General features: G+C 43.0%; 1 long non-coding RNA gene across 2 annotated transcripts; it reads left to right on the top strand.

Annotated features, from left to right (window-relative positions):
• The first annotated feature begins 6 nt into the window (after positions 1-6).
• Positions 7-18739, top strand: LOC103461874 (uncharacterized). 2 transcript variants are annotated; one of them, XR_014086712.1, is made up of 3 exons: positions 7-257; positions 15020-15160; positions 17115-18739. It is a non-coding gene; the product is annotated as an uncharacterized LOC103461874 (long non-coding RNA). The 2 variants fall into 2 exon arrangements; XR_533226.3 differs by having other exon boundaries at positions 8-257; positions 15024-15160.
• The last annotated feature ends 309 nt before the right edge of the window (positions 18740-19048 follow it).

The following is a 19048-nucleotide window of genomic DNA, read 5'->3' as shown; positions in this document are numbered from 1 at the left end:
CCCGGGCCTTGAGTTTGACACCTGTGCACTAGAACAAAGAGGAAAATACAGAGAGAGATGGATTCAGTCGACCCGTCTTCGTTGAAGACAAACCTTTGAACTCATTTTGTTTTTGTTTTGTTTGTTTGGGTTTTTCCCCTTTATTCCCTGAATACCGAGCTGGACATGAACTTTACTGTGTGCAAAGTTCGCAAAATGAAGTTTCATCACGTCGGAAACGCCGCTAACAAACGGAGCTAAGCTACAGCGTTGTCAAGGTACGTCATAGCCTGAGGCCTGTTGTGATTGGTCAGAAGTTTGTTGCCATGTTTTATGCGGAAATTCTCTTGGACGGTGATGTCGGTATTTCGCACTAACTAGCCGTTGGTTCTTGTATCTGCAGAGGCGACATGAGTTTGAGGAATCATGTAATTTTATTATTACTCACTAAATACCTTCAAATAATGTCAAATAAGCTAAAAACTTGGATGGAAACTGCAACGTCATCATCCATGGAGGAAGCTGTCTTTAGAAAGATGGCGCTCTCCTTCAGAGCAAAATGGAGGGAGTAATTCCATCTACACATGGTGTTGGAGCTATTTATTCTTTATTTTCTTTATCCATTTGAATTTTGTTAGCTTATCCTTAAATTTATATTTTTTGTATTATTTACAGAACTTATTTGTAGGTTAATAATTGTTGATTTTATTTATCTTTTGTTTTATTATTTTTTTGTTGTTTTTCTAAGCAAACAGGAAGTGAGGTGGGTTGGTCCATTTTCTATAAGTGTAGGAGCCTGGTAAAGGACCAACAGGCATTTGGGTTTGGGGCCTATGGTTTTTATCAGTGCAAGAGAGGTAGAAGGAAAAGTTATCTCTGCAATTGTTTTCTTTTGCAAAGATGTCAAGAAATAAATAATGAAGAACAACTTACACGTTTGGATATTGAACTTTCTTTTGCCTGCGTTAAAGAGAACTGAATCCAGTGCCTCAGTGGCTTAATGGAACTTTGTTGGATGTTTGGTTTAACAAACAATCGCCACTACATCAGTAAAAACCTCCCCATGGATCAGTAAAAAACACCCCATGGATCAAGTAAGGAACCAGCCCGTGGACTAAAAGGACTAAATTCCGACATCAATTGACATGCTGGATTTATGGATTTCAAGGATCATCATCAAACAAAAGGTTTTGGATCGTCTTTGATGAAATGAAGCGACTGCTGCGTCAAGCCTGGATTGACACGTCACTCATTCATCAAACTGGTTCGTGGTAATATTGTTCAAGCCGTATAGGAAAACGGTGAAACTACTGGAGTTTAAAGACATTATTTCACTGCAAAGACTGATGAAATGTGTTTGATGTGACAAGTTGACGCCTAATTGGATCCAGGCGTGTGCCGACGCCCATCCTGGAAATGTTTGTTCACAAGAATCAACCTCTTTAAACAAAGAGACACGTTTGTGCTTCATCTGTGGATTCCTGGATTATGCCGCTTTTGAATGTGTGAAATAATTCAAAGAATCGCTAAAATGTCTGATGTAAAGAGCAAAGAGGATGACACTGAGATGTCACAAGAGAAAAGAACCATCAAATTCACACAAAAGGGTTTGGAGTTTTATATAAAAACATGTCAAGAAAAACGAAGTTTAAAGTGTAAACAAGCTTCAAAATTTATGGAGAAAATCTCCGCATTAATGACGTCACAAGAAAATGTTCCGGATGTATCTTCTAACTTTGTCAAGTTTATTAAGTGCTATCAAGATGCAACCGATTTACATGAATCCTTCTTAAGTTTGCCATTACCAGAAGAAGAAGTGAAAAGGCAAACTGTATATTTTCGGTCCAAGGTGACGGCATTCTCTGAATTTATGGACAATGTAAAGGACTGGTTGCATGAAGCAGGAGATCCATATACTGAACATAAAATTAATGTTGATCAGGTTGTTGCAGATCTGGATGAAATAAATCCTGAAGACAGTGTATCTAATATTTCAAGTGTAAAACCACGTTCAAAAACATCTTCACAGCAGTCTCGGACTTCATCCACCTCTTCTGCTCGCATTAAAGCTGCGGCTGAAAAGGCAGCGCTCATGGAGAGATTCGCTGCGTTGAACAAAAAACATCTGATTGAAGCTCAAGAGGAAAAACTGAGACAAGAAAAGGAAAAATTAGACTTGGAAACAGAGTTGGCAGCAACCAATGCAAAGCTTAATGTTTTAAAAATAAATTCAGTTGCTGGCTCTAAACGATCCGATGGAATGAACTCTTATTTTGAAAGAGCCCAATCAAGGGACACGCCCCTGCTAAATCCTCGCGCTGATGAGTTTGTTCCGAAAGAAAGAGCAACTTCTTCATCCGACTGTCCTGTCGTCAGACCTAAACAAAGGCAGAAACAACTTCAAATGGATCGTCTGAGAATAAAAGTTGATTCTTCAACTCAAGCAACACAGCAAACACAATGTCAATCTCCCTCTATCTCTGAGAACTGTCAGAATGATATTGTGAACATCATGCAGAGACAAAATGACATCACTGCCTTACTTGTAAAACAAAACTTATCGTCTGTTCTCCCATCCAGAAACATCCCTGTGTTTGATGGGGACCCCCTGCAGTACAGATCATTTATGAACGCTTTTGAAAACGGAGTGGAAGCTAAAACTGACAACTCGAGCGACTGTTTGCACTTCTTGGAGCAGTTCACTAGGGGGCAGCCTAAAGATCTGGTGCATAGTTGTCAGCACTTACCTCCTGATCAAGGTTATTCCAAGGCCAAAGATCTCCTCGAAGAACATTTTGGAAATGAAAATAAAATTGCTTCTGCATATATGGAGAAGATTATGAGTTGGACACCAATTAAAGGAGATGATGTGAAAAGTCTTCAATCATTCTCTCTTTTCCTTCAAGGATGTTCAAATCTAACACAACAAGTTGTTTACATGAGAGAGTTGGACTTACCTTCAAATATGAGAACAATTGTAATGAAACTCCCATATAAACTGAGGGAAAAATGGAGAGTTACTGCTTATGAGCTGCAGGAGCAAAATGGCCACAGAGCATTGTTCACTGATCTGGTTGCTTTTATAATAAAAGAAGTAAAAGTAGCATCAGATCCAGTGTTTGGCAACATCCAAGACCCACCAACTGGGAGCAACTCTAAAGTTTCAAGTTCCAGCAAGCAAAGAAAGAAAGGAAGCAGTTTTGCCACTAATGTCAGCACAATTCCAGAAGCCAGAACTCACTCAGCTGAAAACAAGACCAAGTCTACTGCTCTTTACAGCTGCTTGTTTTGTTCACAAAGAAATCATCTGTTGGAAAACTGTATGCAGTTTAAAGCTAAAATGCATCGGGACAAGTTGACCTTCATTAAACAAAAAGGGATTTGTTTCGGTTGTCTGAAAGTTGGTCACACAAGCAAAGGCTGCAGGAGTCGTTTGGATTGCAACGTGTGTCACCAAAAGCATCCAGGGGTTCTTCACATAGAGCTAAAGGAGCCAGGAGCCTCTACAGAACAAACCCCACAGACAACAAGGTCTCATGTCAACTTCTCAACTGCAACCACTCAGACATGTGGGCATATTGGGGCCGGTCATGACGACGATGCTGTTTTTTCTATTGTTGCAGTTAAAGTTAAAAGTAAAAAGAGCAACAAAGTTGTACAAACTTATGCGTTTCTTGATCCAGGAAGTTCAGGTACGTTCTGTACAGAAACTCTGGCAAAAAGTTTGAACTTAAAGGGCAAAAGGACAAATATTCTGCTGAGAACAAGGAGTCAAAATAAGATTGTTAATGTACAAGTTTTGTCTGGTTTGGAAGTCTCTGGTCTGAAAACAAATGACTTCATTAGAGCTACCAGATGTTTTGACTCAAAGTACAATGCCAGTTTCTACATTGAATATTCCCCAGCAGAAAGACATTGACCAGTGGCCTCATCTTAAACCCGTTAAGCTTCATAACATCAATGCAGATGTGGAGCTACTGATAGGAACAGATGCTTCTAACGTTTTAGAGCCCTGGGAGGTGATAAACAGTGTGGATGGTGGACCTTATGCTGTAAAAACTAAAGTTGGCTGGGTCATAAATGGTCCCCTGCACACTAGAAGCAACAGCAAAAATAAAAATGTCTGCACTGCTGTAACAGCCAACAGGATCTCTGTTGAGCATCTTAAAGAAATGCTGGTCAAACAGTACAATCATGATTTTAATGAAAGATCATCAGAGGAGAAAACTGAAATGTCCAGAGAGGATCTGCTTTTCATGAACATTGTTAATAACTCAACAAAACTTGTAGGAGGTCATTATCACATTGACTTACCTTTCAGGAGTGAAAGTCCCAGCTTGCCGAATAACATCTGTGTTGCAGAGCAGCGCCTCCAGAGCCTCAGGAGGAGATTTGAAAAGGATGCTCAGTACAAGGAGGAATACACTGCATGTATGAACAACATGCTGCAACAAGGACATGCTGAGGCCGTACCAGTAGAGGAGTTACAGAAAGTTGATGGACAATTGTGGTACATCCCGCATCATGGAGTGCATCATCCCACAAAAGGCAAGTTGAGAGTTGTATTTGACTGTGGATCAACTTATAAAGGAACATCACTGAACAGTCAGCTTCTACCGGGACCCGACCTCACAAACTCTCTGGTTGGAGTCCTCATCAGATTTAGAAAAGAGCCTGTTGCACTAACAGCAGACATCGATGCCATGTTTCACCAAGTTTATGTCTCTGAAAAACATGTCAACTTTCTCCTTTTCCTGTGGTGGCGTCATGGCGACACATCAAAACCTGCACAGGAGTTCCGGATGTTGGTTCATTTGTTTGGAGCAGTGTCTTCTCCCAGCTGTGCAAATTATGCTCTGCAAAGAACTGCCGTTGACAACTCACAACAGTTTCCAGCTGAAGTGATTGATATAATCAAAAATAACTTTTATGTGGATGACTGTTTAAAATCTGTTCCCACAGAAGAAGATGCAGTGCACACGGTGAAGAGGCTGACAGACCTCTGCTCTAAAGGAGGATTCAAACTTTCAAAATGGGTCAGCAACAGTCGCACAGTGCTCATGTCAATCCCAGAGGAGAGGAGAGCAAAAGAAATCAAGAATCTGGATTTGGACAAAGACCAACTTCCAGTTGAGAGAGTACTGGGTTTACAGTGGAGCATTGAAACAGACGAGTTCAGGTTCAGAACGTCTGTGCAGGACCGCCCACAGACCAGAAGGGGCATTTTGTCTGTGGTTAGCTCACTGTATGATCCCTTGGGAATCCTGGCTCCCTTCAGTATGCCAGCTAAACTGTTGCTTCAAGAACTTTGTCGACAAAATCTGAAATGGGATGAAGTTATTCCCCATTCTCTGTCTAGAAAGTGGCTTGATTGGCTGGAGGATCTCCAGCTGATATCCAGTTTTAAAGTGGAGCGTTGTATCAAACCAAGCTGCATCAGAAAACCAGACAAAGCACAACTCCATCATTTCTCTGACGCAAGTCAAGATGGCTATGGAACAGTGTCGTATCTAAAACTGGAAAAGAATAACATCTCACATGTTGCTTTCATTCTAGGAAAAGCAAGAGTTGCACCTATGAAGCAAACAACAATCCCCAGGTTGGAACTGACAGCTGCTGTTCTTGCTATCCGAGTGAATAAACTGCTGCAAAAGGAGCTGCAGATACAGTTGGAAAAACCTGTTTTCTGGACTGATAGTACAACGGTACTGAAATACATCTCCAGTGAAACCAGAAGATTTCACACCTTTGTTGCAAACAGAATCTCTGTCATCCGAGAAGCAACAGATGTGAATCAGTGGAGATACATTTCCTCCAAGGAGAATCCTGCAGACGATGCATCCAGAGGCCTGAGAGCTGAGGAGTTCCTCAGATGCAGGAGATGGATAAATGGGCCAGAATTTCTCCACAGATCAGAAGAGGAATGGCCGAAACTGGATGTGGATCACCATGCAATTCCTGCAGATGACCCAGAGGTCAAAAAGGACCTAACAGTAAGTGTTGTTGTGAAGGAATCACAAAATGCTGCGAACCATCTGATTCATTATTTTTCATCTTGGACAAAACTTAAAACCTCTGTTGCCTGGTTTCTGAAGCTGAAAAACATTCTGATGTTGCTGCAACAGAAAAGGAAAGAGTTTGCTGCTGCAGACCTGAATAAAAATGATCCAGAAAATCAAAAGAAAGAACTAGAAAAGCAGATGGACAGATTCAAGACGACTCTGAAGAAAGAAAATCTGACTCCTGAAGACTTAGCCAAGGCAGAGCTATCTATTATTCAGTTTGCACAACAACAGAAATTTACAACTGAAATGGCTTTAATCGCCAGTGGCCTTAAAGCAGTCTCTAAGAGAAGTTCTCTATACAAACTCGACCCAGTATTAGATGCTGGGGTCCTCAGAGTGGGTGGCAGGTTGAATAAAACAGCTATGCATGTTGAAGCAAAGCACCCTGCAATTTTAACAAAGGATATGTATGTGTCTACACTGATTTTACGCCATATTCATCAACAGTTGGGACATGCAGGAAGAGCACATATGTTGTCCAGATTAAGACAAAATTACTGGATTATAAATGCTAATTCAGCTGCCAGAAAAATAATCTCTCACTGTGTTGTTTGCAGACGTAACAGAGGAAAGTTTGTTGAACAAAAGATGGCAGATCTGCCAGAAGAAAGAGTTCTGCCTGACACCGCTCCTTTTACAAATGTTGGAGTGGATTACTTTGGTCCTGTAAGTGTTAAACGAGGAAGAAGTCTCCTGAAAAGGTATGGAGTACTGTTCACTTGTTTCACCAGCCGTGCAGTACATCTGGAAATTGCATACACCCTCGATACAGATTCCTGTATAAACGCAGTCCGCAGGTTTATCTGTAGAAGAGGCCCAGTTTCCACCATCAGATCCGATAATGCCACAAATTTTGTTGGTGCAAATCGAGAGCTGAAGGAGAGTTTGGCTGAGCTGAACCATGCCAAAATTCAAAATGCTTTTGTGCAGAATGGCATCAAATGGAACTTTAACATCCCAGCAGCCTCTCACCAAGGTGGAGTTTGGGAGCGTTTAATTCGTTCCATAAGAAGCATTTTAATCTCTGTTCTTAAAGAACAAGTTTTAGATGATGAAGGACTTCAAACAATATTTTGTGAAGTTGAAGCCATATTAAATGACAGACCTATTACCAAAGTTTCAGATGACTCAAATGATCTTGAGGCACTCACACCCAACCATTTGTTGCTGCTGAAAACCAAACCAGTTTTGCCACCAGGACTGTTCCACAAAAAGGATCTTTATGTCAGGAAAAGGTGGAAGCAGGTGCAATACATGGCAGAGCTGTTCTGGAAAAGATGGCTTTCTGAGTACTTGCCTCTGATGCAGGAAAGACAGAAATGGACAAGAACTAAAAGATGTCTCATTCCTGGAGATGTTGTCTTAATGGCAGACTCTACAGCTCCAAGAAGTTCATGGATGATGGCCAAAGTCTTGAGTGTAAACCAGGATGCCAAAGGCTTGGTGCATTCTGTGCAATTACAAACAAAGACCAGTGTCCTGGAAAGACCTGTGACCAAACTAATTTTGCTACTGGAAGCATCACCCTGAGGAATCAAGAGCATGTTTGAGAGAATAGCTCCTTTTCCTTGTTAGAGTAATTGTGATATTATCCACAATTAGGGGCCGGAGTGTTGGAGCTATTTATTCTTTATTTTCTTTATCCATTTGAATTTTGTTAGCTTATCCTTAAATTTATATTTTTTGTATTATTTACAGAACTTATTTGTAGGTTAATAATTGTTGATTTTATTTATCTTTTGTTTTATTATTTTTTTGTTGTTTTTCTAAGCAAACAGGAAGTGAGGTGGGTTGGTCCATTTTCTATAAGTGTAGGAGCCTGGTAAAGGACCAACAGGCATTTGGGTTTGGGGCCTATGGTTTTTATCAGTGCAAGAGAGGTAGAAGGAAAAGTTATCTCTGCAATTGTTTTCTTTTGCAAAGATGTCAAGAAATAAATAATGAAGAACAACTTACACGTTTGGATATTGAACTTTCTTTTGCCTGCGTTAAAGAGAACTGAATCCAGTGCCTCAGTGGCTTAATGGAACTTTGTTGGATGTTTGGTTTAACAAACAATCGCCACTACACATGGATTCAATTTAAAGCTTAAAAACGTGATACTTTAATGTTTTAATTTTGTCTTTCAAACCAGATTGGAGTAGATTGTGAAGACCGTTTGCTCATCTATAGATTGAAGCAAAAATCATTATGAATAATTGTTTTGGATCGTAAATTGATCTAATCGTAGTTCAACCCTGGTAATGGAAAAAGTAATAAATGTTCTTATATATATCCCATCTGGTCTGGAAACATGTTGGGATTTCCTAGAATGAGCTGGAGGATGTTCTTTTAAATATTTAGCTCCAAACTAAATATTTAGCTAGCTAAGTATTTAGTATTTATTCAGCTGTGTGCTCAGAGCCACTGGTAGCAGACCGCTGTCCAAACCTGCTGGAGTTCATTCATTTAGTCTCTGTGCTCCAAGAGGTCCGTTAACCAGTTTCAGGACCCGACCAGAACCCCTTAATGAGATTTGATTATATTTAAAAGCAGGTTTTAATGCTGAAAAATGATCAAACGTTACAAGACATACATGTCATACAAATGGATCAGATACAGAGTCACATTCACCGTCCGGCGCTGGGCAACATTTAGCTCACCTTATGGATGAAGCCAAGTGAGGCAAAGATTGTAGAGGTTATCTTTTTATTAATCTCTGCAGTCTGTACCATCCCTAAAGGTAATCTGTACCCTCCCTAAAGGTAATCTGTACCCTCCCTAAAGGTAATCTGTACCCTCCCTAAAGGCAGTCTGTACCCTCCCTAAAGGCAGTCTGTACCCTCCCTAAAGGTAATCTGTACCCTCCCTAAAGGTAATCTGTACCCTCCCTAAAGGTAATCTGTACCCTCCTTAAAGGCAGTCTGTACCCTCCCTAAAGGCAGTCTGTACCCTCCTTAAAGGCAGTCTGTACCCTTCTTAAAGGCAGTCTGTACCCTCCTTAAAGGCAGTCTGTACCCTCCCTAAAGGTAATCTGCACCCTCCCTAAAGGTAATCTGCACCCTCCCTAAAGGTAATCTGTCCCCTTCCTAAAGGCAGTCTGTACCCTCCTTAAAGGCAGTCTGTACCCTTCTTAAAGGCAGTCTGTACCCTCCCTAAAGGTAATCTGTACCCTCCCTAAAGGCAGTCTGTACCCTCCCTAAAGGTAATCTGTACCCTCCTTAAAGGCAGTCTGTACCCTCCCTAAAGGTAATCTGTACCCTCCTTAAAGGCAGTCTGTACCCTCCCTAAAGGCAGTCTGTACCCTCCTTAAAGGCAGTCTGTACCCTTCTTAAAGGCAGTCTGTACCCTCCCTAAAGGCAGTCTGTACCTTCCTTAAAGGCAGTCTGTACCCTCCCTAAAAGTAATCTGCACCCTCCCTAAAGGCAGTCTGTACCTTCCTTAAAGGCAGTCTGTACCCTCCCTAAAGGCAGTCTGTACCTTCCTTAAAGGCAGTCTGTACCTTCCTTAAAGGCAGTCTGCACCCTCCCTAAAGGCAGTCTGTACCATCCCTAAAGGCAGTCTGTACCATCCCTAAAGGCAGTCTGCACCCTCCCTAAAGGTAGTCTGCACCCTCCCTAAAGGCAGTCTGCACCATCCCTAAAGGCAGTCTGTACCCTCCCTAAAGGCAGTCTGTACCATCCCTAAAGGCAGTCTGTACCCTCCCTAAAGGCAGTCTGTACCCTCCCTAAAGGCAGTCTGTACCATCCCTAAAGGTAGACTGTACCCTCCCTAAAGGCAGTCTGTACCCTCCTTAAAGGCAGTCTGTACCCTCCCTAAAGGCAGTCTGTACCCTCCCTAAAGGCAGTCTGTACCCTCCCTAAAGGCAGTCTGTACCCTCCTTAAAGGCAGTCTGTACCCTCCCTAAAGGCAGTCTGTACCCTCCCTAAAGGCAGTCTGTACCCTCCCTAAAGGCAGTCTGTACCCTCCCTAAAGGCAGTCTGTACCCTCCCTAAAGGCAGTCTGTACCCTCCCTAAAGGTAGTCTGTACCCTCCCTAAAGGCAGTCTGTACCCTCCCTAAAGGCAGTCTGTACCCTCCCTAAAGGCAGTCTGTACCCTTCTTAAAGGCAGTCTGTACCCTCCCTAAAGGCAGTCTGTACCCTCCCTAAAGGCAGTCTGTACCCTCTCTAAAGGCAGTCTGTACCCTCCCTAAAGGCAGTCTGTACCATCCCTAAAGGCAGTCTGTACCCTCCTTAAAGGCAGTCTGTACCCTCCCTAAAGGCAGTCTGTACCATCCCTAAAGGCAGTCTGTACCCTCCCTAAAGGCAGTCTGTACCCTCCCTAAAGGCAGTCTGTACCCTCCCTAAAGGTAATCTGTACCATCCCTAAAGGTAGTCTGTACCCTCCCTAAAGGCAGTCTGTACCCTCCTTAAAGGCAGTCTGTACCCTCCCTAAAGGCAGTCTGTACCCTCCCTAAAGGCAGTCTGTACCCTCCCTAAAGGCAGTCTGTACCCTCCCTAAAGGCAGTCTGTACCCTCCCTAAAGGCAGTCTGTACCCTCCCTAAAGGCAGTCTGTACCCTCCCTAAAGGTAATCTGTACCATCCCTAAAGGTAGTCTGTACCCTCCCTAAAGGCAGTCTGTACCCTCCTTAAAGGCAGTCTGTACCCTCCCTAAAGGCAGTCTGTACCCTCCCTAAAGGCAGTCTGTACCCTCCCTAAAGGCAGTCTGTACCCTCCCTAAAGGCAGTCTGTACCCTCCCTAAAGGCAGTCTGTACCCTCCCTAAAGGCAGTCTGTACCCTCCCTAAAGGCAGTCTGTACCCTCTCTAAAGGCAGTCTGTACCCTCCCTAAAGGCAGTCTGTACCCTCCCTAAAGGCAGTCTGTACCCTCCTTAAAGGCAGTCTGTACCCTCCCTAAAGGCAGTCTGTACCCTCCCTAAAGGCAGTCTGTACCCTCTCTAAAGGCAGTCTGTACCCTCCTTAAAGGCAGTCTGTACCCTCCCTAAAGGCAGTCTGTACCCTCCCTAAAGGCAGTCTGTACCCTCCCTAAAGGCAGTCTGTACCCTCCCTAAAGGCAGTCTGTACCCTCTCTAAAGGCAGTCTGTACCCTCCTTAAAGGCAGTCTGTACCCTCCCTAAAGGCAGTCTGTACCCTCCCTAAAGGCAGTCTTGACTGGCTAGCTAACTATTATGTTAGCTTAGCAAGCTAAGCTAAATATTTAGCTAACTAGCTAGCTAAATATGTTGCTGGCTAATGAAATATGTGATATTTGTACAATAACTAATAATGTGTTAAAAATATAACTTAGAAAAAAATGTGCCTCCATTTTTTCTCTTTTTTCAGGTTAATAACCCAAATTATTGCCGTTAATTACAAACAGAATCAGGTGGTTTCAGTCATTCTGTTCACATTCAACGCAGATATTCTGTAAAACAGCCACAGGTTGCATTTTGCTGTTTTTGTCTTTTCCACCAACCTCAGTGTCCAACGCTTCAACGTCTAACATTACATGATATTATATAACAAACGGTTTCCAGCCTGGAACCATTTTTACAGTCTCCCTGTGTCCGTGTGACGGGACGAGGATCTCTGGAGAGCGATGACAGCTCAGGCTCTCTGTGCTGAGCTGAAATGTTCATCCTGTGTTTCTGCACGAGCTGAACCACGTCTGGAGCCCAGACAGCTTTAACTCGGACTCTTTGTTCTCCACGTAATGAACGCCTGCCTGTGAAATGAATCCACTCCGAGATGCATTATTTACAGCCGCCATGTCTGATCCAGACGACCTTTCATCTGGATCAGACGGTCAGTACCTGCAGAAACGCTCTGAAGATGCAGCTAGCAACAAACATGAAGCCGTTTCAGACCTGCAGCCATCTGTGGGTTCAGCTGTCAATAGATTCATTCATTTTCTCTGATGATTTCAACCAAATCCTTTATTTTTCTGACCGTCTTCTCCAGCGTGGCAGCTGATTGACATCCAAACGTTTCTCCTTGAGCGGCAGAAGCAGCTCTCTGAATGCTGCTGGTGACTCAGGCTACTTCCTGTTTCACTTTTTCACAGCGATATAATCGGCCCGATTCCAATGGCTTCACACAAAAAGAAAAATCTGATCTGATCCACTTCCAAATGTTGGTCTAAATCGGATCGAAGGTGCGAGTCACATAATCGACAGCAGGAAGTTACTACTGGTGGAAACAACAAAGAAGAAGATGACAGGAAGTAGTTCAAGTATTATAGCGGGTGACTTATTTACATGTGATTTTTAATTGTGTTTCTCATTTAATGGAAATGCTGCAGCTGCGAAATTGTTTTTGTTTTTTTGACATTAACAGAATATTGACAAAGTTTTGCAAACATTTGGATAATTTATCAATTTTCTCCTTCTACCAAAAACTGGATGATGAAAATCTTCAGTCTGCTGCTTTGGTCTCATTTAACCCTTTATTTTGAAGAACATTTTAGTTTACAGAGACTTCATAATTAATTTTGTCGTTTTTTTTTATTTTTATTTTTTATTTTGGACTTTTAAAATGTCTTCCAGTTCCAGTGTTAAATATTTATTAGAATTTAAAGTTTATTCATCTTTGACAATGTGTAAAATGTAAAAACCTGGAAAACTGAGACTCTTGTTTAGTTTGAGACGATAAAACATTTTTTAAAAACGTTTATACAGTGACGAGTTTTGTGGGCAGTTGCCCAGGGCGTCATCAGAAAGGGGGAGGAGCACCACAGAACTAGAAAATAAAATATGCATTATTTACCTGTCAGTTTCCCCTGAATGAGCTTCCGACCACTAGCCTGCATGTTTATAGCAGTAAGTTTCCTGTTGATCGTTTCTGGCATTTTAATTGGTTGGAGCTACTTGATTGACAGCACTACTTTTTTTTTTTTTTTTTTTACTCTGTTGGTGCAAATTAAAGAAACCATCTACAAATCAAGAAGTAATTCAAAGTAGGGCTGAAACGATTCCTCGAGTGATTCGAGAACCTCGATTATTAAAATTCCTCGAGGAAAATTGACCTGCCTCGAAGCTTCGTTAATTTATGTTTCATCATTTAGCGCCCCGTGTTTCAGCCGGAACATTATTTGCGTTGCGCGGAGCTCTGACTTCCGCCTCTGAGTTGTTGACGGAAGCTACGTGTTAGCGGCATAACGTCCAATCTTCAAGTTCGGCCCGCGGGGATTTTACTGATTGGTGATAATTCCGGGTTTTCATCGTTTTTGTGGGACCAATAAACATCCTTAAAATGACGGCGCGATGCCGGGAGTCCGGCAGCCTTTCTGCTCCGGAGCTGCTGGTTGAACGGCGGGAAGAAGCTGAGGAGGATTTCTACAGGTGAGCGGAGAGACTGAACACGGCTGAGGGTTGATGCTCACAGGGTAAGAGCAGCTTTACGGACGAACCGCACAATAAACTTATATCATCCCGGTCTGAACAAACGGGAGGCGGAACATGGCTGGTAGATGAGTTTCTGAACGGAGGAGCCGTAAATATCCCGTGTTGCTCCCCCGGTCTACAAAAAATAACTGGTAGGGAAGCTCAAAGGTGGAAAAAATAGACTGATGTTCATATCCGATAGTAACACTGGTGTTATGGAAGATTTACCAATATTTTATTTCATAATTGTTTTTATCCGATTACTCGATTAATCGTAAGAAAAATCTATAGATTACTCGATTACTAAAATAATCGTTTACAACAGCCCTAATTCAAAGAATAAATGGAAATAAAACTCCTGGCTCTGACCTTCCATCTTCTAGAAGCAGAAAACTAAAATGGCTCGTATCTCTGCCTGCCTCGCTGGCCGAACATGTTCCCCACACAGGACGGCGCCGCCAGGCCCAGAACCCGGGCAACTGGAAATCCCATTAGCAAACGGCGCCGCTGATAAGGCAGACGGGTGCACAGCGCTCCAAGTGATTCCTAATTTCACACCCGGATTTCCACTTAGCGCCGGGACGAGACAACAGCAACAAACTGCAGCAGGAAACGCTGCAGCTCAGAGGATTGATGGTCGTTAGAGTTTTACCTGCAACGGGACAAAATGTTGAATTATTTATAAAGATTTGGCGTTAAGAAACTTCCACCTGATGAAACCTGCATAGCAACCAGCCGCAGCGTCTGAAACCCAAACGGAGGAGCTGAGATCCGTCCGCAGTGATTCATGGCTCCGAGTGTCTTTTGGCCCTGATGGAGCAGCTGAGACTTTTTGCTTGGAACAATTATGATGATGGAAAACAATCCCTGCACATCAGAGACCTGGCAAAGCAGCCAGAGGGCTGCAGCTCTGCATGTTGTCCCCCTGCAGACAGAGTCAGAGGCTTGCAAACATTTCAGATTCACAGGAAAACGTGAACGAATGAAACGGAGCCATTTCACAGCTTTGGCTGTCGTTAATTAATTTCTGCTGCTCTAAGAGACAAACATGGAGGTTCATCTGTCACATTTTCACAATGTCATGAATTCATGTCGTTTACAAGCTACATATAACTAAATATGTAGCTTGTAAACTCAGTAGTTGGGTGTGAGTTAAATATTTAGTTGGCAAGCTAAACGTTAATATTACAATGTAAATATTTAGCTCCAAACTAACTAAATATTTTAGTTATCAAGCTAAACCTTTAGCTTGGAGATAATAAATATTTAGCTTCACATTAAATATTTAGCTCAGAATTGAAATATCTAAATATTTAGTTAATGCTAAATATTTAGCTTGAAACTAAATATCAAATATTCAATCTAAAGTTTAAAAAAATAAATATTTTATTTAGCTGGATAAACCTTTAGCGTGGGGGTAATAAATATTTAGATATTTATCTTGCTAGCTAAATATTTATCTCAGAGCTAATAGCTTACTAAGTATCTACCTGAATATTTAGCATTAACTAAATGTTTGGCTCAGAGTTTGATATTTAGTTTCCAGCTAATTTAGATTAAAAACTTGTTTATTAATGAATAATATGCTGAAAATGTGACTTTAAAAGAGGAACCACCGTTTCTTCCCCTCGTGAGGCAGAACAACCCAAATGATTGGAGTTAATTGTCGGCTGCAGCTGCAGCAGGTGGGTGTTGACTCTGGATCCATCAGACGGAGCGAAACTCCAGCCTGAACGAGACGAGGAGTCGTCTCACCCGGGGGAAACGTTCATCTGGGTGAGTCACGGCCACGCAGGAAGTGGAACTTCCTCCTTCTTCTTCTGCTGCTTCGTTAGAAACCCAGACGACATGCAGGAGTCGGCAGAAACGAGCCGTTGCTCCTGTCGGCTGAGATTAAACTTTTCTGACTGCAGGGGAAACGGCGCGTCTCCCTGCAGCCCGAGTTCATATGTCCTGAGCTCAGCCGGGTCGATGGCCGGCCGGGCCGTGTTGTCATGGCGATGGCTGAATGACGACTCATGATGAGATGGGTCGTAAAATGGCTCCTTGTTTAAAGCTAATTATTTAACTCACTAATTAAATATTTAGTCATTGAGCCAAATAGTTTGCAAGCTAAGCATTTAGTTTGGCAAACACCATCTTCTTTTCTCTGAATATTTAACTTGCTTACTGAAAATGTAGCTTCAGTTTAAATATTTGGACTAGAACTAAATATTTAGGTACCAAGCTCAATGTTTAGTTGGCAAATAAAATATTTAGTTGGCACTCTAAATATTTAGCTTTTAACTATTTTGCTTGCTAACTAAATATTAGCTACTGAGTAAATATTTAGTTAGCAAATTTAATACTTCTAACTAAATATTTAGCTTTATTTAGTTGGGAAGCTTAGCATTTAGTTTCTGGTGTTTTCACCCCGAGTTAAATCCGGTGTTGGGTTGTCATGGCGATATCTAAGGGTTGAGTTGTGCCTCTGTGAGGTTGAACCGTTTTGGGCCCAGAACGCGGCGCTCCTTGTTTCCTGCCAGCAGTCGGTCACCACGGCGGGTCGCCATCGATTTCCTCCTCCTGAAGGCTCAGCATCCTGCCAGGAAACCTCGAGGACGTTTCAGCCGCCGTTCGCCGCTTCCTCTCAAACCTTCCTGACGTTTCCTCCTCACCTACAACCAGGACGCTGTTAAACGTTTCACAGCGTTTCCAGCCATCAGGACTCCTGGGGGGGAACAGGTGAGGTGACATTTCTCCCCAGCGGGAGTGGGATCTTCGTTTTTTTCTTGTACGTCGAGGCTCCGCCGTTCGCCTCGTTAGGAGCAATCAGGGCGTGAACGGCTTCGCCGCCGCCAGAACCGGCCGCCCCGCCGTCCAGGAGCTGCTGAGTGAATCAGCCTCGTAAAATTCTCACTTCCTGCCCGTCACCCGCTTTATTAAATGTGATGAAGCAGCTAAAATGCTTGTTTAATGCATATTTATTCAGGTCAGCGGGCGCCACCGCCGTAATTAATCACTGGAGATTTCCCAGGAGGAGAAGAAGAAAACACACCTCCATCTTCTTCTCTCTGCTGGATGTTGCAGCACGACGAGCCGGTCGGCCGCAGCGCCGTTACCGTGACAACGTCATGGCAGCTCCTCCTGGAAGAAAACATCGATTCATCCACAATGCAAACTACAAAACCAACAACCAAACACTTTCCAGTCTGCTGCTTTGACTAGGCCATTTTGCTGTAGATCTGCTGCTGGTTTTGAATCGTCGTTCTGCTGATGGACGCAGTTTGTTGGAAGGACTTCGGTCCAGTCACCAGCTGCCTCTCCATGGTAGTTATTTTCACCCAAATGGGCTTTTTGTGAACTCAGATTTAATGTGCAAAACTAAACCGTATTTGATGGTTTTCAAGGCCTCGTCAGTCGTGTTGCATTTAAACCAACTTCTACGTTTAAATGATGTGAGACGTGAATCGTAATCCTGCACCAGTTTACGGCCGGCAAGTTTGGACGTAAACAACGGCTGAAAATTATTACAGAGTCTGTGTCGAAAGCTAGAACTGTTTGCATCTGCAGTCAAGAATTATTGACTTAAAATCAGATTATGTGGCTGAAAAGTTACTTTTCTAGACTCTAGATTAAAATTAACGGTAAGATTTTAGTTTTTTTCAGAGCTTTATCGTCATTAGTTTTGTTTTTTGTTTGTTTTTGCAGAACTGCAATGGAAATCCTTTTTTTCTTTCGCTCCACACAGGTCACATGATCAACAACAGGAAGTTACCACTGCGAGAAACGACGAAGAAGACGACAACAGGAAGTGGTTGAAGTATCATGGCTGGTGACTTATTCCATGAACAAACTTATTCACGTGTGATTTTAATTGTGTTTCTTATTTAATGGAAATACCGCACTTGCAACATTGTTTTTTTTGTTTGTTTTGTTTTTTTTACATTTATTAACATAGTTCTTCAAACATTTGTGCAGGAAATGCAGCTTTTGAGTCGCAGCAATTAAAGCCCCACAAACACAAACACCGCTCTTGAAAAGCATTCCTATTTGTAAAACATTTATTTAGGAGACCAGTCACAGAAAGAAGTCTTGATTTGTATCTGCACACTTTATGTCCTAATTTATTGCTGTTAATTGATGTTTTAATTGAACAAACAGTGGAGAAAAATAGTAAAACAAACAATAAAAACTTTATGGACATGTTAAACATCGTAAACTGGAATTTATTGTGACAACAGCAGCAAGATCTCCTCTATAATCTGACAAAAGCAGAAAGGGTGTACTTAGTTTTTAAAAACATCATCGTCCTTTTCACCTCCAGCCTCTTCAGAGTGAATACTCCACAACCCAAAGCTCCACTTGGAGATTTATTCAATCCGTTATCCCACTTTGGCTTTTGGCTTCGCTTTAAACACTAAAATCAAATAGGAAAAAAAGACGCGTATCTGTTGGGTTCGTTCCTCTCTGGGTGGAAATCATCCCGCTGTTCAGTCGCAGCTCCTGAGTCTCTGGATGTTATCAGGAGGTTGATGCCCAGAGGGAAGCGGCTCAGGCCTTCACAGTGGGATGTCTGCTACGTGGCAGCTATCACCAAGGCCATCTGACTTCTGGGATCACCGAGGGCAACTTTCCCGCTTTCTTCTGCTCCGTGAGAGCTGAGCTGAAACCAGAGGGGAAATCTGAGCCGCAACAAAGCTGGTGATGTCTGAGGCTGAGGAGGAGCGTGTGGCGCGGGGCCGTAACGGACGTTGGCGGGTTGACAGGAGAGCACGGCCTCCACGGATTGACCCACTAACTAAAGACAAAAGAGTGATGATTTGAGGCTTTCCTTCCCCCCCCCGAAGCTGAACGGACCAGCAGCGCCGGCCGGCCCAGTTCTGGAGGCTCACATGAATGAAGCATTCAGGCTTTTAGCAGAGAGCAACAACAACCAGGCCTCAAATAAGAAGCGCAGTGTTTATTATCAGACAGCAGGACTGGAAATCACACGAGGTGGAACCAGCTCCAGAGCTAAACTGGTGTTTTTTCTGCCTCAGCAAACGACAGGAGCAGCTCTGGCACCAACGAAACCCATTAACTCACTCATTCACCCAGGAAAACCCATTAAAATACAGATAAACCAACAGCCTGTGGTGGGCGGCGCTAGCTAAACATCCATCCATCCATCGTCTTGCACCCTTGTCCCTTAATGGGGTCAGGATGAGCTGGTGCCTCTCCAGCTAACGTTTCGGGCGAGAGGCGGGGTCACCTGGACAGGTCACCTGGACAGGTCACCTGGACAGGTCACCAGTCTGTTGCAGGGCAACACAGAGACACACAACCATGCACACACACACACACACCTAGGGGCAATTTGGAGAGGCCAGTTAACCTGACAGTCATGTTTTTGGACTGTGGGAGGAAACCGGAGTACCTGGAGAAAACCCACCATGCACAGGGAGAACATGGAGACTCCATGCAGAAAGACCGGGAATCGAACCCAGAACCTTCTTGCTGCAAGGCAACAGCTCTACCAACTGCACCACTGTGCAGCCTGCTAGCTAAACAGTTAACCCTAAATGGCTACACCGACACGGTATTCAGTGGAAGCCAATGCTAAAGCGCTAACTTCAGTTTGGAGTATGTTTTCCGATGGTGGGCCCAGCTAGCTGAAAAGGAAGTTATGCTAACTATGTAGCA

The sequence above is a fragment of the Poecilia reticulata genome, chromosome 2, assembly GCF_904066995.2.
Source record: "Poecilia reticulata chromosome 2, P_reticulata-male-v2, whole genome shotgun sequence".
NCBI lineage: Eukaryota > Metazoa > Chordata > Actinopteri > Cyprinodontiformes > Poeciliidae > Poecilia > Poecilia reticulata.
Note: the sequence above shows the minus strand (reverse complement) of the source record. Positions and strands in the feature narration are given on the sequence as shown.